The sequence below is a fragment of the Rhinopithecus roxellana genome, chromosome 9, assembly GCF_007565055.1.
Source record: "Rhinopithecus roxellana isolate Shanxi Qingling chromosome 9, ASM756505v1, whole genome shotgun sequence".
Lineage (NCBI taxonomy): Eukaryota > Metazoa > Chordata > Mammalia > Primates > Cercopithecidae > Rhinopithecus > Rhinopithecus roxellana.
Genome location: NC_044557.1, coordinates 129,474,996 through 129,500,846, shown reverse-complemented (window position 1 = coordinate 129,500,846; position 25,851 = coordinate 129,474,996). Strand labels below are relative to the sequence as shown.

At 38.3% G+C, this 25,851-nt stretch overlaps 1 pseudogene; it reads right to left on the bottom strand.

Annotated features, from left to right (window-relative positions):
- Positions 1 to 3,593: 3,593 nt before the first annotated feature.
- LOC115899618 lies at positions 3,594 to 4,005 on the bottom strand (annotated as a pseudogene).
- Positions 4,006 to 25,851: the final 21,846 nt, after the last annotated feature.

Genomic DNA, 25,851 nt, shown 5'->3' with positions numbered 1-25,851 from the left:
CATATTTTGCAATATTATTTATTAAACATTCACATGCCCTCAAGTTCAAATAACTTTTAAAACACCCTTGATATGCTTTGGTTGTGTTCCCACCCCAATCTCATCTTGAATTGTAATCTCCATAATCCCCAGGTGTTCAGGGCGGGTCCTGGTAGGAGGTATAATTGGATCATGGGAGTGGTTTCCCCCACGCTGTTCTCATGATAGTGAGTGAGTGCTCATGAGGCCTAATGGTTTTATGAGTGTTTGACAGTTCCTCCTTCACAGGCTCACACTCTCTCCTGCTGCCTTGTGAAGAAAGTGACTGCTTCCCCTCTGCCATGTAAGTTTCCTGAGCCCCATCCCCCGGCAGCCATGCAGAACTTGAGTCAATTAAATCTCCTCTGTTTAAAATTACCCAGTCCTGAGTAGTATCTTTATAGCAGTGTGAAAACCGACTATTACAACCATAATATCCACTACCTCAAGAAAATCCACTATTGAAACACATGATGATAAAATTTTTCTCTGTATTTCCTGTTAAGCTGCAAATTTCAATAAGAAGACAAATGAACAGCAATTCACAGTCAGCAAAGATGTTAAAAACCATCTTTTGAATTATTGCAACAGCTGCTATTTTTAGGATTGGTAGTTATTTCTGGTTGCACCTCTGCAACTCAGATCTGCCTGTCTTTGGCCATTAGGTTCAGAGTGAACCATTGCAGTTACGATTGATCTTAGCATTACTTTCTATTTGCCTGAGACTTTCAGAAGTTGAAAGCAATGCTAAAATATTTCACATTATACTTTACTAGGTCTTTATAAAATGCTCCTGCCCATATTACTTGTGGTTTATCTTAAAGTAGCGGCTTAGTTATCCTGCAATCTCAATTAACAGGCACTGAGTAACCACTATATGTCCAGCAAAACTAAAAAAATGCCAAGTAGCTCCTACATTGCTTTGAAGTTAGCAGAACTGTCATGCTCTGAAACCTCTATTGATAATTTTATACACACACACACACACACACACACACACACACACACATAAAATCAGTGATGGGCCCAACTTTTATGCTTCCTCCATCAAAAAAGACAATAACCCTCTTTTTTTTTTTATTATTATTATTTTTTTTTTTATTATACTTTAAGTTCTAGGGTACATGTGCATAACGTGCAGGTTTGTTACATATGTATACTTGTGCCATGTTGGTGTGCTGCACCCATCAACTCGTCAGCACCCATCAATTCATCATTTATATCATGTATAACTCCCAATGCAATCCCTCCCCCCTCCCCCCTCCCCATGATAGGCCCCAGTGTGTGATGTTCCCCTTCCCGAGTCCAAGTAATCTCATTGTTCAGTTCCCACCTATGAGTGAGAACATGCGGTGTTTGCTTTTCTGTTCTTGTGATAGTTTGCTAAGAATGATGGTCCAGCTGCATCCATGTCCCTACAAAGGACGTAAACTCATCCTTTTTTATGGCTGCATAGTGTTCCATGGTGTATATGTGCCACATTTTCTTAATCCAGTCTGTCACACATGGACATTTGGGTTGATTCCAAGTCTTTGCTATTGTGAATAGTGCCGCAATAAACATACGTGTACATGTGTCTTTGTAGTAGAATAATTTATAATCCTTTGGGTATATACCCAGTAGTGGGATGGCTGGGTCATATGATACATCTAGTTCTAGATCCTTGAGGAATTGCCATACTGTTTTCCATAATGGTTGAACTAGTTTACAATCCCACCAACAGTGTAAAAGTGTTCCTATTTCTCCACATCCTCTCCAACATCTGTTGTTTCCTGACTTTTTAATGATTGCCGTTCTAACTGGTGTGAGATGGTATCTCATTGTGGTTTTGATTTGCATTTCTCTGATGGCGAGTGATGATGAGCATTTTTTCATGTGTCTGTTGGACAATAACCCTCTTTATCTTTTATCACTCATCCCAGGCCTTCCTCCTCTTTTGGGTCCTCAGCTTTCTCAACTTTTAATCAATCCGAACACATCTTGCCTTAGACTTCTACTAAATGGCTACCTATCACCACTCCTAATCTATTTTTTTTTAAAGTCTGAAATATAGGCATTGGTAAAGTCTGCAAAACGCCAGAACTACCACTTCAAAAGCCTTCTCCATGTATGCTCCAGGAATCTCAGATATCTCATCTTTTCACTAGTGCTACTTACTTCACAATGACTGACATTACCACACAGTAGAACAGCATTTATTCTAAACCATACCTAGTTGTTTGCACCTCTAAGCTTTTCAGATTGATCTGTTTTGTGCAGTTCATATTTATTTTTAAAGTTCTATCTAATTGTATTGATTTAAGTTGTGATAATTCATCACCACTGAATGCTAATACAGGCATATTTCAGAAATAGTGAAAATTTGATTCCAGATCACAGCAATTAATGTGAATATTGCAATAAAGCAAGTCACACAAATTTTTTTGTTTCCCAGTGCTTATAAAAGTTAACACCATAGTCTATTAAATTTGTAAAAGCATTATGTCTAATAACACAGTGGACATACCTCAATTAAAAATACTTTATTTCTAAAAAGTGCAAATAATTATCTGATCATTCAGCAAGTCTTTTGGTTGTGAAAATTCCTGCCTCAATGTTGATGGCTACTGACTGAGCAGGATGGAGGTTGCTGAAGGTTGGGGTGGCTGTGGCAATTCCTTAAAATAAGACAACAATAAAGTTTGCCACATCAATTGATCAATTGACTCTTCCTTTCAAAAATATTTCTCTGTAGCATGGAATGCAAAACCATTTAAGAGTTTTTTTTTTTTTTTTTTTTAGAAATGGAGTATTACTCTGTTGCCCAGACTGGAGTGCAGTGGTGCGATCTTGGCTCACTGCAACCTACACCTTCCAGGTTCAAACAATTCTCCTGCCTCAGCCTGCCGAGTAGCTGGGACTACAGGCGCATGCCACCATGCCCGGCTAATTTTTTGTGTTTAAGAGCCTTTCATGCACAGTAGGACTTCTCGCAAAATTAAAGACAATCTTCTCAAATCCTGCCTCTGTTTTCTCAACTAAGCTGATGTAATATTCTAAGTACTTTGCTGTCATTTCAATAATGTTCATGGCATCTTCAGTAGGAGTGGATTCCGTCTCAAGAAACTACTTTCTTGGTTCATCCAAAGGAAACAGCTCCTCATCTGTTCAAATTTTATCATAAGATTGTAGCAACTCAGTCACATCTTGAGGATCCACTCTAATTCTACTTCTCTTACTATTTCCACCACATTAGCAGTTACTTTCTCCACTGAAGCCTTGAACTCCTCCAGCTTACCCATGTAGGGCTGGAATCAGCTTTTTCCAAACTCCTGTTAATGTTTATAGCTTGATCTCCTAGGAATCACAAATGTTCTTAATGGCATCTAGAACAGTGAATGCTGTCCAGACGGTTTTCAATGTACTTTCCCTAGATCCATCAGAGGAATCATTATCCGTGGCAGCTAAAGCCTTATGAAAAATAGTTTTTAAACATTTTTTCCAAGATATTTAATCAAGTTACTTACAATGTTCACATTCCTGAGTATACTCCATTGAGGTGACATCATTTGTTTCGGAATTTTTCTACATTCAGCTTAAAAAGTGTTTCCTTTCCCAAGAAACTGAACTTTTCTGTCAAATGCACATGATCAAATAGGAGAACTAGGTTCATAAAATGGATTCATTGCAAACTTTATGTGTAAATGCTAAACATCAGTAAAGTAGTTCTTTATTCCATCTTCTTGCCTTATGTCATGAAGCATAATTAAAAATGTTACGTGCCCTGGAGTTACGAATGCCGACAGAAAACACTTGTTGCACTTGTCCACAGTTTTCAAGTACATGTTCTTCGACACCCACATGTTATCTATGGGGTTGCAAACAGCATGAGCTATGAGTAACGATGGTTGTCTTTGGATTCTACTTCCCCAGCTGGGAAAAAAACTCCATTTCAAAAACTGGATTATCATGGTGGCTAACAATTACAAAGTGGAAGCTTCCAGACATTGTCTTCAATATATGGCTCCTGCAGTGAGACAACATTGTAACAAAATCAGTTCCCACAACTGAAACTGACACTTGGTGCATTCAGCCAATAACAAGACTTGAAAGTTGAAATTACTCCTTGATCCATGGGCTGCAGAATGGAAACTGTGTTGGCAGGCATGAAAACAACAGTAATCCCCTTGTACATCTCCACCAGAGCTCTTGAATGATTAGGAGCATTTCAATGAAGAGTAATTTTTGTTTTAGAAAAAGGGAATCTTTTTTCCTGAGCAGTAGGTCTCAACACTGGGCTTAAAATATTTAATAAACCATGCTGTAGACAGGTGTTTTATCATCTAGGCTTTATTATTTCATTTATAGAAAGCACAGGCAGAGCAGATTTAGCGTCATCCTTGAGAGCCCTGAGATTTTCAGAATGGGAAAGAACAATGGATTCAACTTAAACTCACTGGCTGCATCAGCCCCTAATGAGAGAGTCAGCCTGACCTTTGAAGCTTTGAAACCAGACATTGACTTCTCTTTAGCTGTGAAAGTCCTGGATGGTATCTTCTTCCACAGGAAGACTTTTGTTTATATTGAAACTCTGTTGTTTAGCGTAGGCACCTTCATCAATGATCTTAGCTACATCTTCTGGAAACATGCTGCAGAAGATCTGGAAACTTGCTGCATAAATTCTGGAAACTTGCCGCAGCTTCTACTGAGTGTTTGTTTCACCCTACACTTTTACGTTAACCTCAGGAACCAACCTCTGTTAGCTTCAAACTTTTCTTCTCCAGTTTCCTCACCTCTGCCAGTCTTCAGATAAGTGAAGAGAGTTAGGGCCTTGCTCTAGATTAGGCTTTGGCTTAAGGCAATGCTGTAGCTAGTTTGATTTTCTACCCTGACCACTACAACTTTCTCCATATCAGCAATAGGCTGTTTTGTTTTCTTATCATTCATGTATTCACTGAAGTAACACTTGTAATTTACTTCAAGACTTTTCTTTTGAATTAACAACTTGGCTAACCATTTGGCACAAGAGGCCTACTTTTGACCTGTCTTAGTTTTCAACATGCCTTCCTCATTAAAGTTAATCATTTCTAGCTTTTGATTTAAAGTGAAAGACTTGTGCCTCTCCTTTTAGTGGAACACTTTGAGGCCATTGTAGGGTTTTTAACTGACCTAATTTGAATATTGTTGTGTCTCAGGGAATAGGGAGGCCGGAGGAAAGCAAGGAGGATGGGAGAGCAGGTGGTAAGTGGAGTAGTTGGAACACATACATTTATCAATTAAGTTCATCGTCTTACATGGGTATGGTTTGTGGCACCCCGGAACCTTTCAAATCAGAGATAAAAAATTACAGATTATCGTAACAGATACAGTAGTTATGAAAATGATTGAAATATCAGAAGAATTAACAAAATGTGACACTGAGACACAAAGTGAGCATGTGCTGTTGGGAAAATGGCACCAATAGACTAGTTTGAGGCACGCTTGCCACGAGCCTTCTATTCATAAAAACTATACTATCTGCAAAACACAATAAAGCAGGTGCAATAAAATGAGATATTCTTGTATATAAAAAGGGAACAAGAAAGAGACCCGTAGGCAAACGACTCTGTCTGACAGCTTTGAAGAGAGTAGTGGATCTCCCAACACGGAGGTTGAGATCTGAGAACGGACAGACTGCCTGCTCAAGTGGGTCCCTGATCCCTGAGTAGCCTAACTGGGAGACATCCCCCACTAGGGGCAGAATGACTCCCCACACCTCACACCCCTGAGAGGAAGCTTCGAAAGCAAGAATTAGACAGGTACACTTGCTGTTGAGCAATATTCTATCTTCTGCAGCCTCTGCTGCTGACACCCAGGCAAACAGGGTCTGGAGTGGACCTCAAGCAATCTCCAACAGACCTACACCTGAAGGTCCTGACGTTTAGAAGGAAAACTAACAAACAAGAAGGACACCCACACCAAAACCCCATCAGTACGTCACCATCATCAAAGACCAGAGGCAGATAAAACCACAAAGATGGGGAAAAAGCAGGGCAGAAAAGCTGGAAATTCAAAGAATAGGAGCGCATCTCGCCCTCCAAAGGAATGCAGCTCATCGCCAGCAATGGATCAAAGCTGGACGGAGAATGACTTTGACAAGATGAGAGAAGAAGACTTTAGTCCATCAAACTTCTCAGAGCTAAAGGAGGAATTATGTACCCAGTGCAAAGAAACTAAAAATCTTGAAAGAAGAGTGGAAGAATTGATAACTAGAATAATTAATGCAGAGAAGGCCATAAATGAAATGACAGAGATGAAAACCATGACACAAGAAATACGTGACAAATGCACAAGCTTCAGTAACCGACTCGATCAACTGGAAGAAAGAGTATCAGCGATTGAGGATCAAATGAATGAAACGAAGCGAGAAGAGAAACCTAAAGAAAAAAGAAGAAAAAGAAATGAACAAAGCCTGCAAGAAGTATGGGATTATGTAAAAAGACCAAATCTACGTCTGATTGGGGTGCCTGAAAGTGAGGGGGAAAATGGAACCAAGTTGGAAAACACTCTTCAGGATATCATCCAGGAGAACTTCCCCAACCTAGTAGGGCAGGCCAACATTCAAATTCAGGAAATACAGAGAACGCCACAAAGATACTCCTCCAGAAGAGCAACTCCAAGACACATAATTGCCAGATTCACCAAAGTTGAAATGAAGGAAAAAATCTTAAGGGCAGCCAGACAGAAAGGTCAGGTTACCCACAAAGGGAAGCCCATCAGAATAACAGCAGATCTCTCGGCAGAAACTCTACAAGCCAGAAGAGAGTGGGGGCCAATATTCAACGTTCTTAAAGAAAAGAATTTTAAACCCAGAATTTCATATCCAGCCAAACTAAGTTTCGTAAGTGAAGGAGAAATAAAATCCTTTACAGATAAGCAAATGCTTAGAGATTTTGTCACCACCAGGCCTGCCTTACAAGAGACCCTGAAGGAAGCCCTAAACATGGAAAGGAACAACCGATACCAGCCATTGCAAAAACATGCCAAAATGTAAAGACCATCGAGGCTAGGAAGAAACTGCATAAACTAACGAGGAAAATAACCAGTTAATATCATAATGGCAGGATCAAGTTCACACATAACAATATTAACCTTAAATGTAAATGGACTAAATGCTCCAATGAAAAGACACAGACTGGCAAACTGGATAAAGAGTCAAGACCCATCAGTCTGCTGTATTCAGGAGACCCATCTCACATGCAGAGACATACATAGGCTCAAAATAAAGGGATGGAGGAAGATCTACCAAGCAAATGGAGAGCAAAAAGAAGCAGGGGTTGCAATACTAGTCTCTGATAAAACAGACTTTAAACCCTCAAAGAGACAAAGAAAGCCATTACATAATGGTAGAGGGATCAATTCAACAGGAAGAGCTAACTATCCTAAATATATGTGCACCCAATACAGGAGCACCCAGATTCATAAAGCAAGTCCTTAGAGACTTACAAAGAGACTTAGACTCCCATACAATAATAATGGAGACTTCAACACTCCACTGTCAACATTAGACAGATCAACGAGACAGAAAGTTAACAAGGATATCCAGGAATTGAACTCATCTCTGCACCAAGCAGACCTAAGAGACATCTACAGAACTCTCCACCCCAAATCAACACAATATACATTCTTCTCAGCACCACATCACACTTATTCCAAAATTGACCACATAATTGGAAGTAAAGCACTCCTCAGCAAATGTACAAGAAGATAAATTATAACAAACTGTCTCTCAGACCACAGTGCAATCAAACTAGAACTCAGAACTAAGAAACTCAATCAAAACCGCTCAACTACGTGGAAACTGAATACTCTGCTCCTGAAGACTACTGGGTACATAACGAAAGGAAGGCAGAAATAAAGATGTTCTTTGAAACCAATGAGAACAAAGATACAACATACCAGAATCTCTGGGACACATTTAAAGCAGTGTGTAGAGGGAAATTTATAGCACTAAATGCCCACAAGAGAAAGCTGGAAAGATCTAAAATTGACACTCTAACATCACAATTAAAAGAACTAGAGAAGCAAGAGCAAATACATTCAAAAGCTAGCAGAATGCAAGAAATAACTAAAATCAGAGCAGAACTGAAGGAGATAGAGATACAAAAAACCCTCCAAAAAATCAATGAATCCAGGAGTTGGTTTTTTGAAAAGATCAACAAAATTGATAGACCACTAGTAAGACTAATAAAGAAGAAAAGAGAGAAGAATCAAATAGATGCAATAAAAAATGATAAAGGGGATATCACCACAGAAATACAAACTACCATCAGAGAATACTATAAACACCTCTACGCAAATAAACTAGAAAATCTAAAAGAAATGGATAATTTCCTGGACACTTACACTCTCCCAAGACTAAACCTGGAAGAAGCTGAATCCCTGAATAGACCAATAGCAGGCTCTGAAATTGAGGCAATAATTAATAGCCTACCAACCAAAAAAAGTCCAGGACCAGATGGATTCACAGCCGAATTCTACCAGAGGTACAAGGAGGAGCTGGTACCATTCCTTCTGACACTATTCCAATCAATAGAAAAAGAGGGAATCCTCCCTAACTCATTTTGTGAGGCCAACATCATCCTGATACCAAAGCCTGGCAGAGACACAACAAAAAAAGAGAATTTTAGACCAATATCCCTGATGAACATCGATGCAAAAATCCTCAATAAAATACTGGCAAACCGGATCCAGCAGCACATCAAAAAGCTTATCCACTGTGATCAAGTGGGCTTCATCACTGGGACGCAAGGCTGGTTCAATGTACGCAAATCAATAAACGTAATCCAGCATATAAACAGAACCAAAGACAAAAACCACATGATTATCTCAATAGATGCAGAAAAGGCCTTTGATGAAATTCAACAGCCCTTCATGCTAAAAACGCTCAATAAATTCGGTATTGATAGAACGTATCTCAAAATAATAAGAGCTATTTATGACAAACCCACAGCTAATATCATACTGAATGGGCAAAAACTGGAAAAATTCCCTTTGAAATCTGGCACAAGACAGGGATGCCCTCTCTCACCACTCCTATTCAACATAGTGTTGGAAGTTCTGGCTAGGGCAATCAGGCAAGAGAAAGAAATCAAGGGTATTCAGTTAGGAAAAGAAGAAGTCAAATTGTCCCTGTTTGCAGATGACATGATTGTATATTTAGAAAACCCCATTGTTTCAGCCCCAAATCTCCTTAAGCTGATAAGAAACTTCAACAAAGTCTCAGGATACAAAATTAATGTGCAAAATTCACAAGCATTCTTATACACCAGTAACAGTCAAACAGAGAGCCAAATCAGGAATGAACTTCCATTCACAATTGCTTCAAAGAGAAGAAAATACCTAGGAATCCAACTTACAAGGGATGTAAAGGACCTCTTCAAGGAGAACTACAAACCACTGCACAGTGAAATCAAAGAGGACACAAACAAATGGAAGAACATACCATGCTCATGGATAGGAAGAATCAATATCCTGAAAATGGCCATACTGCCCAAGGTAATTTATAGATTCAATGCCATTCCCATCAAGCTACCAATGAGTTTCTTCACAGAATTGGAAAAAACTGCTTTAAAGTTCATATGGAACCAAAAAAGAGCCCGCATTGCCAAGACAATCCTAAGTCATAAGAACAAAGCTGGAGGCATCACGCTACCTGACTTCAAACTATACTACAAGGCTACAGTAACCAAAACAGCATGGTACTGGTACCAAAACAGAGATATAGACCAATGGAACAGAACAGAGCCCTCAGAAATAATATCACGCATCTACAGCCATCTGATCTTTGACAAACCTGAGAGAAACAAGAAATGGGGAAAGGATTCCCTATTTAATAAATGGTGCTGGGAAAATTGGCTAGCCATAAGTAGAAAGCTGAAACTGGATCCTTTCCTTACTCCTTATACGAAAATTAATTCAAGATGAATTAGAGACCTAAATGTTAGACCTAATACCATAAAAACCCTAGAAGAAAACCTAGGTAATACCATTCAGGACATAGGCATGGGCAAGGACTTCATGTCTAAAACACCAAAAGCAATGGCAACAAAAGCAAAAATTGACAAGTGGGATCTAATTAAACTAAAGAGCTTCTGCACAGCAAAAGAAACTCCCATAAGAGTGAACAGGCAACCCACAGAATGGGAGAATATTTTTGCAATCTACTCATCAGACAAAGGGTTAATATCCAGAACCTACAAAGAACTCAAACAAATTTACAAGAAAAAAACAAACAACCCCATCGAAAAGTGGGCAAAGGATATGAACAGACATTTCTCAAAAGAAGACATTCATACAGCCACCAGACACATGAAAAAATGCTCATCATCACTCGCCATCAGAGAAATGCAAATCAAAACCACAATGAGATACCGTCTTATACCAGTTAGAATGGCAATCATTCAAAAGTCAGGAAACAACAGGTGTTGGAGAGGATGTGGAGAAATAGGAACACTTTTACACTGTTGGTGGGAATGTAAACTAGTTCAACCATTATGGAAAACAGTATGGCGATTCCTCAAGGATCTAGAACTAGAAGTACCATATGACCCAGCCATCCCATTACTGGGTATATACCCAAAGGATTATAAATCATGCTGCTATAAAGACACATGCACACGTATGTTTATTGTGGCACTATTCACAATAGCAAAGACTTGGAATCAACCCAAATGTCTATCAGTGACAGACTGGATTAAGAAAGTGTGGCACATATACACCATGGAATACTATGCAGCCATAAAAAAGGATGAGTTTGTGTCCTTTGTAGGGACATGGATGCAGCTGGAAACCATCATTCTCAGCAAACTATCACAAGAACAGAAAATGAAACACTGCATGTTCTCACTCATAGGTGGAAACTGAACAATGAGATCACTTGGACTCAGGAAGGGGAACATCACACACGCTATCATGGGGGGCGGGGGGAGGGATTGCCTTGGGAGTTATACCTGATGTAAATGACGAGTTGATGGGTGCAGCACACCAACATGGCACAAGTATACATATGTAACAAACCTGCACATTATGCACATGTACCCTAGAACTTAAAGTATAATAATAATAAAATTTAATTTAATTTAAAAAAATAAATAAATAAATAATTAAAAAAGAAAAAAAAAAAAAGAGACCCACGGAGGACCTTACCAGGATAGAGACTGCAATCTGTGGATACTGGAATTAGCCAAAATTATAACCATAAATGCATAGGCTAAAATGGAATTACATTTCTATAATGCTTTTAACTTCTGTAAAATGACTTCACAAGTAAGCAAAGATTATGAACTAATAAAAACATGCAAAAGAAGAAATGCAAACAGCTAGTAAACAGGAATAAACATTCATTCACATTAATTGTCAGAAAAATGCACACTACTATATTATTTATCACCCATTAAATTGAGAAGGATTCAGACCATATTTTGAATGTTGATGAGGGTACAGTGTAATTATAAATATTTTTATTCAATGCTGATAGGAATATAAACTGGTAAATTGTCCTGGAAAATGATTTGGCACTATGTATGAATAGGCTTTCAAAGGTTACATGATTTTGGACCTAGTAACAACACTTCTGGAATAATTCCTAATGTACACGTGTTCATCATCACAGCAATAAGTATAGAAGCACAAATATGGAACAACCAAAATATTTAAACAGTGGAAGAATATTTTTAAAAACTTTGTGTGAATGGATTAAATATTATACTGTCATTTAAAATTATATCTTCAGAAACTTATTGGAGAAAATATCATAAAGTAAAGAATAAGAGCAGAATATGAAACTATCTATGATATGAGACAAATTTATAAATTATACATGTACACACACAATGCCAGAAAGAAATATATGAAATACATGAAACACCAATCTGGTTATGGGTTTACGGGGAATTATTTTTGTTTTTTTTCAAGTTTTCTTATTTATTATCCTTATAATTAAGGTTTTTCTTTAAAATTATCTTTACATATCTTTATCTTTACCACAGAAGGTCATAATTATGTGGTTCCTCTTCTGAAAACCTATCAGTTGGTGAAATGAACATATCTTCATTAAGTACCTTTTCTGATTTATGAAGTTTTTAGTCTTCCAATATCAAGTCACAAGAGATCATTTCATCAAGAATTAGTATATGCATTAAGGCTACTTTATGTTAAGTTGTGGACTTGAGTTTGACTCACCTTTCATCTTAATTACAGGCTCCTAATCTGTTAAAGTTCAATTTCTGAATTCATATGCTGATAATCTAGAATATACTCACAAAATTGGAAAATGAGCTTAATTGAAATATTAATTTATTTACTAAAAAGAACAGATATTGGGTATGCAAATTGACAGTTATCGTTGCATACTAAGAAAAAATAATAACTGAAGACATGAGGATTTGGGTCCAGGAACATATAATATGTTAAGAGCAGTGTTGGAAGGACAAATAAAAAACACATAACTAATTTTTACTCTCAGAGTATGATGAACAGTATAGGATTTAACATAAACAAAGAAAACAATAAAAAGGGAGAAAGAAAAAACCTCTCAGAAAAGAGAATATTTTACATTTGAAAAAGCATATAATGCTAAGAAAAATTCATTTAAAATAGATAACAAAAATAAAAGTATAAGTAAGAAGCTTATGTAGACCTTAATTAACATGGAGACAAGAGAAGCAAGGCACTTCCATAGATCTTTCAGAGGTTTCTGTTTATGAAGAGAATGAAGGTCAGTGCAGCCAGTTTGGAAGGTTAAATAGCCCATTACACCAAAACTTAAAGGCAAAACAACTGGAGGTGTTTTGAAAGCCAGTATAGCCATGAAGCGAGGAGAATAGAATCCAGTTAGGTACAGGCTTTGCAGGAATTGAAACAAAAATTAAAGTTATGGAAGTGAGAATCGCATATAAAAGTTTGGCCGCAGTCAACTCCTACAAGATTTTTGAGATTCCTCCAGCAAATTTCACTTAATGGATAAAGATGATGCCAAGGGGCGTGCCATAATGAGCACAGGAGAATGTGGGGAGAAGTCCAAGGTTATGTCAGAGAAATGTGTAAAGTATCTTAGCAATTTGCCTCAAATTTTTCAAAATTGATTTAAGTAATTTTCTTCACATATTCCTTTGTTACCTCTATCATCTACTCATCAACTCACACCAAGAGAAGTTCCTTAAACTCGTCACTGAAAAAGCATTTCAACATTTTTTGCGCCCCCAGCATTTGTGATACAGAAGACATTGTTCACATTCTCCAGGTGTTCAATCTAAGATGAAGAGATCTATATAAACAAGTAATTATAATAATTTGTGATAAATTTCTGAAATAGGACTGTGCTCAAATCACCAAATGTGATTCTCAATACTGGTAATCCTGAGAAGGTTGAAAAGAAAAATTTTAACAGCCATGACCTGCCACAGACCAAGCAACTCAAAATTCTAGGGAAGTAACCTGAGCATCAGTTTTAAAAGTTTCAGGTGATTCGAATGTGCAGCCTGGACTGTGTTCCTTTCTAGAGGAAAAATACTATAAAGGAGTAGAGGGCACTTATCTTTGTCTGGAGCAGGGAGAATATGCAGGCAAGCTTCTTACAAGGGCCAGTAACAAAAAGTTAGAACCCATCAGGCTTAGAAGGGCCAGGAGGAGGCATTTCAGACAGGTGGAGAAACTAATTCAACCCAAAGCAAGAAAGAACCTAATGAGTAGGTTGTCGTGACTGAAAAGTGGTGGAAAGGAGCAGGGAAGGAAACCACAATGCGAAGACAGGATTTAACCAGGCTGTGAAGTGTTTCAAAAAGTGCACATTTTGTCCTATGCAAATGGAAAACCATTGTGGATTCTTCTTCCCTAATGAAAAGTTTCCCAAACACTGCTGCCATAGGACTGTCCCAGAAGCAGCTGTTTCTGTAGATATGGGAGAGACTTAGACAGCTCAACTTTAGCAAGCACCCCAGGCAATTCTGGTGATCCTGGAAGTTTGGGAAACACTGATTTAAATAATACAGTCTCTAGAGAATGGGGAAGTAGTTGTAGGACCTTTGAAGTCTTTGGCTAGAAATCAAAGAACTTGAAAGTTTATCTTTTCTGTTAATTGCCTTGTCTGGTGAAAGCTAGATATTAGGAAGAAAAAAGGGCATATGCAAATAAGGCAATTGGTTATAAGTATAATGTTGACCAACACTGTCCAATAGAAATATAATGTGAGTGTATAATCTTGAGGTTTTCATGTAATTTTATGTAATTTTGTTGCACGATACTTGGGGTGTTGCTTTTCTGGCCAGAAACCTTTGTGGCCAGTGATTCCTTTGCCCAACAGGCATCCAAGTTTTGCTCAGGCTGCTGGGCTTGTTCTGCCCACTTGGTCTAGCAGGCTGCGCCTGGCTCATGCTACCAGCCTGGATTCCATATTTGCCAAGGGGGAGTCAAGTATGGAGCAGCAAGGGGTGTGTGAGTGAGCGTGGGGTCTGAACATTGCACAGTCAAACATGCCAGCTGCCATGGTGGGGCACGCAGCTCCAGGTGCTGGCACTGGTGCTGGCTCTCTGTGAGACTGTGGCCAAACAAGGCACACTGCAAGCAGCTTCCACAGCTAGCAACGGGGTATGTGGTAGCACCCAGAAACTTCGATATGCCAGGAACCACAGGACCCCAAAGAGAGAATCACAGCCCTGGCTTGGGGAGCTCCCAGGTCTGGGCCCCCTGGAGGGCCACAGCTCTTCTCTCCTTCTCTTTGCCAGCAATGTGGCAAGCAAGGGGCATGTTTCATCCCTGTTTGTGTTACAACTCTTTTAGCCTCACTATTTGGGGGGTCTCAAGTTCTTGTCCTGAGACCAAGAAAAATGATGTACGCAGACAAGTGGAGGGTGAGAAAGATGAAGAGGATAGAATGGCTCAGAGGAGATTCTCAGGGGGTAGCTCTATTATACAGCCAGGGTGTCTCTCAGGGGGAAGCTCCATTCCCTAGCCAGGGTATCCTATCAAGTGTTCAGCTCCTAGCAGAGAGTAGCTCCTCTCTGCAGACAGGTCATCCCAACAAGTGTTCAAGTCACAGCAGCTAGGGTAGCTCCTCTCTGCAGCTGGTTGTCCCATCTTCTGTCCAGCTCTGGCTGAGCCTGGGGCTTTTATGGGCCTCAGAGGGGAGGAAGTGCATGCTGATTGGCTCATGGGTGACCATGGCTGGGCCCAGAAAAGGCACCACAAGTTCCCACTCCAGTCCTCAGGACTGGAAGCCAGCCCTCAGTCTTTAGGACCTCCCTGACCTGAAGGTGGGGCCCCTCAATGGGGACTCACCCCTTCGGCTCAGGAGCCTGTCTGCCTCCTGCCACTGTCCATGGTGCCCAGGCTTCTTGAGTCAAGGGTCACCAGCAGGCCAGTATCTGAGCTGTCCTCAGCAACCAGTTGGTTTCCCCGACCATGCTTATTGGTGCCCAAAGTCCAGAAGTAGCCAAGGTGGCAGGAAGCTAGCATGCCAGTGCTGCTGCAAGTGTGCACACACCCAGCTGGGCTCAGCTCCAACCCCCCTCCGAGATTGGAGTGGATGCCAGGAACAGGGAGAGGCCAGGCAGTGGAAGCAGACACCCATCCCTGAGTCTGCAGGGGAATGGGAGCCTTCCCAGGCCCCCAAGTGTACAGAGGTGCAAAGATGCCCAGGTTCAGTGCCTTGGAGGGCAGGACTCCCACCTGCTCTATGGAGTGTGTAGGTGGCCCCAGCTGCGCCTCCTTGCAGCCTGGGATGGTGGCTCCAGGTCATCGCTGGGCCCCTCTCTGCTCACCCCTCTGTGCCCAACTGTGTTGCTCTCCCACTGGCAGGCAGTTCAGCCTGGCCCTAGTGGCTCCCAGGGTGGCAGGCTCCAGGGGATTCTTCCTTGTCCCTGGCTCCCACTGGCTCCTGGAGTGCAGTACCACCCCAGGCCCAGCTCTGCCTTCACTCTTGTGCCCTCCAGGCAGCAGTGGTGGGTGAGAGTGGCAACAGGGGCCAGGGTCTAGAGTGCTGGAGGGTCCAGGCCTGGGAGCAGGTCCTGCCTAGGCATGTGAAAGTGAGGGTGGTACAGTCAGCTGCCTCAGAGACATGGGGCACAGAGGACCAGTGTCTGCCATTGTTGCTTGCACAACCACTCCTGGCACCACTGGCTGTACCTCCCCACTGCAGCCAGCGTGATGGCAGCGGCTGCTGTGGACATCCCCGCCACTGCCATCAATTTGAAATTTTTCTAGTAACCACATTTTTAAAAGTAACAAAGATGTCAAATTAATTTTAGTAATATATTTCATTGAATCCAAAATACCCCAAATACTACCATTTCAATATATAATTAATATCAAAATTATTAATGAGATATTTTAGACTCTTTTGTGTTTGCAATAGCCTTCAAAATCTGGTATGTCCAGAACATCTCAAGTTGGGACTAACCACATTTCACATGTTCAATACCACATGTGGCTAGTGGCTAGCTACGGCATTAGATGGCACAGAGTTAGACTAAAGGTACATGGTTTTCTTATCCACAGTTTTGGAAGCCAAAGTGGTGTTCTGTGGTAATGAATCTCACAAGTACAGAGAGAAATGTGTTCCCCTACAGAATTACCAACGTGTAGTTCATTTTCATTAGATTGCTCTAAGCTGTAGCTAGACAACCACCCTTGTGAAATGCTGAAGAAAGCTTCATGTATCATGACACGAAAAGCTGGATGAGAAGATCTCTAAGGTTAATTCCAGTCTAATTTTCTATGTCTGATACTGACATTTGAAATCACACATTATGCTTAGGTTATTTCTTAACACATACACGCTTTCTCTCTCTCTCGCTCGCTCACTGGCTCTCACTCTCTCTCTCACACACACAGAGGACACATATACACAAATATTTCCATATACATGTTAGGATACATCTTTACTTAACTGCGATACATTCTCTAGTGTCCCATTTCTACTGGTCTGCCACAGTTGTCACAGAACAGTTTTAAACATTCCCTTGGACCATTGCTGAATTCCTGAAGACAACACAGTCTTTCATTGACTTTCCTTTCCTGTTGTCCTCATTCCTAAATGTTTTCCCTCTTCTTGGAGCTTTCTCACCTTCACGTTTTCTTTAGTGTAAAAAAACATTCCTCTGTAGAGTTAAAGCTAAAGGAGAGTAATGACTATCTAAACTGGGATTCAAAGTCATCAAATGTGCCTTTTTGGATCATTTCCACTACGTTATAATAACAGAACCCACTAAACAGATTTTCTTTAGGTAGTTATTCATGTAACTTTCTACCACCACATCTAAATAATCTTCCTCCAGATAGTACTCACCCTATTACCCTCCTCAGGCGCTGCTCTCCCCGAGGACTGCATTCTTCCACATCTTCTATCCTCCCTCCTCCTCAGTGGGCCCCTTCCCAAACTTCTCCTATAGCCATTTGCCTATAAGTGACAAATTTCACCCCAATCTTCGTATCTAAAAAACTCACTGACTTTTTAGCTATTGATGCCACATTAATGCTTTTCCTCCACATTCTTGCTCGCCTTTAATGACAAATGTGCATTGCTGATTTCTTTCACCTTCTTGCCTTGAGGTACTGTTCTAAGCTGCAATTCCATTTAAATCGTCTTCCTCAGAAACAGCCATCTTTCTTGTTTTCCCTGTCTGTGCCACTTACACAGGTAAAGGGCGCTACCAAGCCAAACTCAACAGGCAATGCAACGGGCCTAGTTGGCCCAACAGATACAGACAGAACATATTTAGAATGCATTGTAATGTTGGCATAATTATGGAATCTTGGTAGTGGGTATTAAGTACACTACATTAGCAATTATTTATCATCGAAGTTTTGTTTAGGGACAATTGCAATACAACTTATTAATATAATTTGAGATTTCTAAGTCTCAAATTACTTATCAGAAAATGAAGACAGCCTAAAATATAAATTATAACCTACAGTAATCATTCTTTTAAATTCAATAATAGTATGCATTCTACACATACTATTTATCTAAAATTGCAAGCCTGTGTTTAAATTTACTTTCAGACTTACTTACTATTGGTGATCTTGCAAAGGACATGTAGGACATTGCCTATTACATTTCCGAACATTACTGTCTATCTGTCTATTTTCTTTTTTTTTTTTTTTTTTTTTGAGACGGAGTCTGGCTCTGTCGCCCAGGCTGGAGTGCAGTGGCCGGATCTCAGCTCACTGCAAGCTCCGCCTCCCAGATTTACGCCATTCTCCTGCCTCCGCCTCCCAAGTAGCTGGGACTACAGGTGCCCACCTCGTCGCCTGGCTAGTTTTTTTTTTTTTTTTTGTATTCTTTAGTAGAGAGGGGGTTTCACCGTATTAGCCAGGATGGTCTCGATCTCCTGACCTTGTGATCCGCCCGTCTCGGCCTCCCAAAGTGCTGGGATTACAGGCTTGAGCCACCGCGCCCGGCCTTACTGTCTATTTTCAAAACCAAGATTACAACTTCCCTCTGAGTAACATAGGATCATTTTTTACTCAGTTTCCACAAATACTAATATGTCTTATTGTAAAATGATATGTGGAACTCATATAAAGCTTCAAAGAAACTTGAAATGATAAAGTAGAACAATTTCATTTATTTTTCAAATGCCAGATGTCTAAATTTAACATCTTTTCACTAAATAATACTTTATTACTGCCCATTTTGTTCAGAAAGGATTGAGGACAAATGTTAAATCATGTTACTCTTAAGACTCTATGTTTATTGCCTCTATATAATTATGTTTAGAATGCAAATGCTGTTGATATAAGGTAAACAAATAGAGTAGAAACCTCCTTATACAAAGCAAACAAGATTTGTAACTGGCCACACCATCAAAGAAATTGGTTAAAAGGAAGAAGAGGCCAGGTGTGGTAGCTCACACCTATAATCCCAGCACTTTAGGAGGCTGAGGCAGGCAAATCGCTCAAGGTCAGGAGTTCGAGACTAGTCTGGCCAACATGGTGAAACCCTGTCTCTACTAAAAATATAAAAATTAGTCGGGTATGGTGGTTCATGTCTGTAATCCCAGCTACTCAGGAGGCTGAGGCAGGAGAATTGCTTGAATCTGGAAGGCAGAGGTTGCAGTGAGCCAAGATTGAGCCATGCACTCCAGCCTGAGCAACAGAGTTAGACTCCATTTCAGATAAATAAATAAATAAATAAATAAATAAATAGATAGATAGATAAATAAATAAATAAAAGGATAATACAAAATTCACAAGTAATACTCAGAATATTTAGTTTATCTTTAAAATACATAAATTTATATTCACGATAAGTATGGTTTGAATGTGTCCCCTCCAAAATTCATGTCGAAATTTAATTTCTATTGTGGTGGTATTGAGAAGTGGGGTATTATGAAAAGTTTTTTTTGAAATCAGAAAAGGCAAGGCAAAATTATTCACAAAGTTAAAAATAACTATATTATTTATTCGTCCATCTATTCAAATTATTAGTTACCTATTGTTTCCAAGGTGATGGAAAGACACAATTTCTACAAAACAAAACAAATGGTCACTTTCATATTCCACAGAATAAATGAAAAGATTGTCCATCAAAACATTCTGCCCTAGATGGGTAACTGAAATCTTTTGCTCTGGAAAGACACACCTTTGTGCAGGAAAATAGTTTTGTTGTTTTATTAAAAGGTTTGAGAATAGAGCTAGCAATACTTCTGAAATGATGGGGAGATTAGTACTGAAAAACCTCATAACAGCTTTGATGGCCTCAGAAATATGACTAAATATGACCACAGAAATATTCAAGCAACAATTTCTGGGCAACACGGTATTTATGTCAGAGCACACAAGGAAGAATAAAAGATTTTTGCATATATGGGCAAGCATAAAACATTCAAAAAGCAATGTTTATTCAGTAGAACTCTGTTCTTCTGAAAAGTTTTTTTCAAAAGCTTTTTGTGAAATCAGAAAAGGCAAGGCAAAATTATTCACGGTAGTGATAAAAGAGAATAGCACTTAAAATTTACAGTTAACATGAGTGATATGAAGTATTGTGCATACATATACTATGACTTGCCTCAATTACATTTAAACCCAAAGTCTTAAAACGCAAATAAGAATAACATGCAATGACTGTAAAATATCAATAAGCATGTACATCATTTTATGTGAGCAGGTATAGAGATATAATCCTTAATCAATATTCAAGACAGCTACACACACTACAAATGTATGACCACAGATTTATACCTCTTGATACAATGTTTCCCAATGGAGCACCTTAAAAGTGGTTTTCTAAATTAAACATGTTATTGTTTTCTCATTGAAAAGGAATAAAAGTATTAGAGCAAGAAGATTTTTATATATCTTTACAAGAAGAAACTTTGGAGAAAAAGAGAACTCCTGAAAGTTAAGATATAGGAAACAGAGACTCACATTACTGTTCAGAGGTCTCTGTCTATTCTTCTTACCACTGGGGTTTGGATAAGAGTCATCTAACATATAAATTTTAAAGTGACTTTTTGTTTAAACTTTTATGTTTCCTCACAGTGAGATTACTATACGGACCTTATAATATTTATTTCCATCATCAGATGAAACACCAGTTGGGAATAAAAAGGTACACAGTCATATTCTAAACCATTTCAGGCTTTTAGGTTAATAAGTAAAATTAAGAATTTATTTTACTGTGGTATGTTGGAGCTGAGTTCTCCTCCTAAATATGAGAAAGAGAATTATACCTATGTTAAAATATATGTATACATTATTTTAAAAAATAGAATTTAAAACCATATGTTTTTAAACATACATTTTTAAAATATGAAAAATTAATGTGCTTTTCAGGGTCCAACATTTTAAAATATCCCTTTTTTCTAAGACAGTGTCTAATGGATTGGGCATTAGAGTCATCTTAGCAGTTTGCCAACTAGGGCATTGTTGCAGAGTATCAAATGTCTTATAAGTCAATATCCCTCTTTTGTGGTGTATTTTCTTCTAAGAAGAAACAATAACAAAAAGTTACTAGTACCTAGGAAAAAGAGAAGTTGTTGTGTTTTGCCTAACATGTTAAACAAGTTATGAGCTATTTCCTGTTTCCAAGTTTGGCACCTTTGGAATCAAATGATTTTTCATGTCTCTAGGGTACTATTTAAAACTCACTATTTTGTAATTAATTTTGAGAGTTTCTTAATAAATGGTTCTAAGTGCCTAAGGGCTTCTTCCCATTAGAGTCATTGACTGGGGTTGAAAGCATATCAAAATACATCACATCTGAAGTGGTCATTGGTTGGTATGGATACTGGCAGAAATGATACATGATTATGCATGAGTATACATGCACAATTATCTGAAAAATTAATAGACTGACAATAATGATTTTTATACATTAGAACATCTACAGATTGAGTTTCATTAAATTTTCTGTAATACTTCACCACATTCAGTTAAGTCTTGAAAAACTTGAATTTTCCTTTTGTTAGTTAGATGATTTACTAAGTCTCGGTTAACAGATATCACACTGAATTGAACACTAGCAAGAAAGGTGTTTGTAATCCTGACTTGGACAAAGTTTGAGCTACTCAAGGGCAAAGTCTTGATGGCATAACTGATCCAAGGGCACTGGCAGAACTGAGCTAGACTACTACGTAGGTCTCTACATTTAAGTACTAACACCACATTTATCTCTATTTTCAAAGAAACACAGGGACATTCTTTTCTAAGCTATTTTTATACATTTGGATCCATGGGATTTATTATTAGAAAGGCACCTTAGAGATATAACTTGCCCAAGTTCATCCCATTAGGCAAAGAAAAACCCCATAAATAGCAGAGATGTTGTTAAAACTCTGGTCTCTGGTCTTCCCACTCACTACTCTCTCTCATCTGGTATGGTTTACCTCCTCTCTTTTGACTTCACATTTCTAGGCACACCAGCTTTGCAATTACAGGCCTGTGGAAATCATGTTGCAAATTTTTTATAAATAAGCTGAGGGTTGGAGTCCAATGGAAGTTGTATAATATAACCCAAAGTTACATCCCTCTAATAGAATTTCCAGCAGGTAACTGGTTAGAACTTGTCTAACCATTGTTTTCCAAAAACATCACAAACATGCATCGTGGATATACACAGTGCTACTGAACTGTATACTCTAAATGATTAAAATGGTAAAACTGTATACTCTAAATGATTAAAATGATAAAAATGTTATGTATGTTTTACCACAAGAAAATATATTTGTAATGTCCATAAACATTTCTTAATGACATATTGTTGTTAGTGCTGTTTTCCCTGCCTATTTTTCCCTCCAGGTGTGTAAGTCCAATATGTTCAATGCCCAGTAATTCTGGGTTCACGGTGACACCTTTCCCTACTGCCCGCCCTAGCCTTTGAGATAACATGCTTCTCTGAGCTCCTACAGCACTGAGTCCATTTAACGTTGCAAATTTAGTGTTTATCAAATGTTTACATTTATTTTTAGAAATTTTATCACCATGAATAAATTTTAAACCCTCTAAGGGGAGGCATTATGTCTTATTTTGCTCCGAATATTCATAAACTCTCAAATTATTTATCTTAAAGTTAGCAAAGGCTACATAAGTGTTTCTTGCTGTTGGCATGTTATCTGGCAGTAAGGTTTAACTAATTCAATTGTGACAATAGAAGCTTGGAACTTAGCATCTGACCAGGTCAAATGTTCATTCATTTATTCTCTTATTAATTCAAACTAATTATAACATATAGTATGTTTTAGGCACTCTAGTACATGTTAAATACAGACATAAGTAAAAAAAAAAAAAAAAAAAAAATCTGTCCTCAAGTTGCTCAACTCTTAGGAGGAAAGAAGAGCTAAAAACAAATAGTTATATTTTAATGTGGTAAGTACTGGGTGTGTTTTATTCAGTTGGAGAAATGTCAGTGACTTCTTAAAATTGCGGGATCAAAGCTGTATGCAAGCACTCCTACCACTTACCTAACTATGTGATTTGGAGATATATAACTTCTTTACATTTCAACTTCCTCCCCTGTAAAATGGGTGTGAAAATAGTGCCTATCTCACAGCATTGTTTGAAGATCAAAGGAAATAATTCATGTGTCCTGCTTACCACGCTTAGCACATTGTAAACACCCAATTAGTTCCTTCTGTTGCCTTAGAAGATGACACTGAACCAAAACCACACTCTGTTTTCTGAGATGTAAAATTAGTTGTGTGTGTGCATGTAAATATATATGTACTATGCAGTCGATTGTTTTTACATTATCTTTTAGCACATTTGGACTTAGGTGAATGACGATTAGGTGCATCCCAGACTCACAGGGGTTTCTCTTTCTCTTGGAAAGGCCAGATATGTAAATATGGGCCTCATGTGTCTATCACATCAGTGCCTTTGACTTTCCTCTTGGCTATAACTGACTGGTCTAAGCGTAGATACATGATCTTGGCTGGATCAATCAGATTCTTTCTCTTGATCATTTGATCATCAAAATGAAGACTCAAAAAATGGGAGGCCACTAGATCTGAGATATCCTAATGGCAAAACTCTAAAGTTAGGGTCCCTGAATTGCCCCAGCGGCTCCCCTTCTGGAGGTTTGGTTGTTCACCAAGGCCTTTGATTCTATGAGCTATAACAGCGTCCATTCAATAAACCATCTCTTAAATGTGCCAGAGTCAGTAGCTGTTACTTACAACAAACAAACAAAAAATGTAACTAACACTGGGAAAGTGTTCTCCCTTTGCTAGTGTTCTCTAGCAAGACTGGCCAGATGGTTTTTCTTTCCACCAAAACCTATGAGAGTCTTCCTGAAGATGGCCTAATCAGAAGATCTATGCAATTGCTTTCCAATAGGATTTTAAAGAATAAAGGGAAAATTGCATATTTTGTTTCAAATGATTTGCTTTCTACTCTGGCTTTTACTTTAACCTCTGAGACTTAGGGCAAGTCTGTATTTATTTACCTCTCTATCCCTGCCATTTTTCCATCAGTCAGTAGAAACAATGAGGTTTCTCTGATCTAACTCATAACTCACATATGAATTTCATAAGAAAAAGGGAGCCAGCTCTGAATTTGCTACAAGAACCTGAGTTTCTTTTTCTATTAGATTGGTGTAAAAGGAGTTGAGCTTTTTGCCATTAAAAGTAATGGTAAAAACCGCAATTGCTTTTGCACCAACCTAATAGAAGGTGAGGTGCTTGAAGTATCTAGTCTGTAGGGGTCCTTCTGTAACTAATGTGACAATTGATTCTATAACATTGATCAAAATAAGACAGATAAAAGAAACATTAATCTGATATAGAAAAGATCAATCATGTAGGAAATACAAAGATACTTCATGTTTTTCTTAAATACTCAAGGATTAAGGGGGAAACATCGCCATGATGTAACAGACTTAACACCATATGGCTAAAAGATGTATGTAGCATTAAAAATAAAAAGAGAACCGTATCTACTTATCTTAGTACTACATGATGAAAAAAATGTCAGATTTACCTTTAATTTCTGGTGAGAGCTACTGCTGTGGTTGCTCTGAATGTCGTAACATATTGAACAGCAGTGCCAATGGGCTTAAAAAAAAAAAGGAAAAAGGGGAGAAAAACCTTACCCTGCAGACATTTATGTTTATTTTCCCACATCTTTAAAAAATTTATTGCTTTTACTTAACTCATCTTAAGACATTAGTAGTTCTTAAACAATGTGTGGTACAACATGTTATATTTGGTGGTCCTGTTTCAAGCCCCAGAGAACAACAATCCCCATAATAAAACTGATATTTCACAAGCCTCACAGGACTCAATTAGAAGAGAATCTGAATTGCTTCTTACTCTGGGGAAAGGGTCAGAATTCAGATCATCTAGATAATATGAACACAAATAGAAAACAATTGTTATACAATTGGGTTATAAAATTAATTCAGGAATGATAGATGCCTGTAATCCTTATTAAAGTATGAAGAGTTTATTATAAATTCTATACAAAGAAAACTGCAATGTAAGCTGATTGTTATATATTGATCTATATACACATAATTTTAATATATGGACTGTATACATGTGTATAAGGATTGCATAAGCATTATGTGGATGTAGATGTACATATATGTATTTATATCTATACCTATATATAGGACATCTATATGTAGATGATCAGCTACATTAAACCTGGGAAAATAACTGTTTTCTCATAAATAAAACACAAAAGTGATCTAGTACTCAATTTTAGACTACTTTTGTCCTAGTTATATTTTTACTCCAAATAATGTTAATAAATTTTAAAATTGTTTCAAATTATTTGATTATGAGCACATTCCTCAGAGCATGGAACTTCTACCTTCCCAAAGTATAAAAGTGATTTTCCCCCAATATTGGGGTTGGTTAGATGTCAGGGAAGGATGGGAGAAGAGGATGTTATCATATAATACAAATTAAATTTCTGGAGTCATGGCATACTTGCAATTATCAAACATCCAACTTTAATTGTGATTTCAAATCCTGAAAACCCCTTTTATAGCCCATCTTTGTCTCCCTTATAAACTAGCCATTTAAACTGGAAAACACAAAATCACTGTTTGTATGCTTATTGTAAGGCTTGTTAAGTCTCTTCCAAATATACATCCAGTCATGCGAAAGGTGCCACTGCCATTCCCTAGGAACCAAGAATCCTGTCTGAATCAGAACTCATAACAAGCAAAGATCATTTGGACCTTAATATATGTTCTGTATTCAACCATAAAAACATTTACTCTATTTTGCAACTGTGTTTCTCTCTTTTGTGAAATTGTTCTGTATGCCTGTGCTAAGCTAGTGTTTACAGCGTGGCTTCTTTTTTCACTTTAAAACAAGGCATCCAGCCAACTTTAAACACTGCCTACTTCTAGCCAATTGTCCTTTT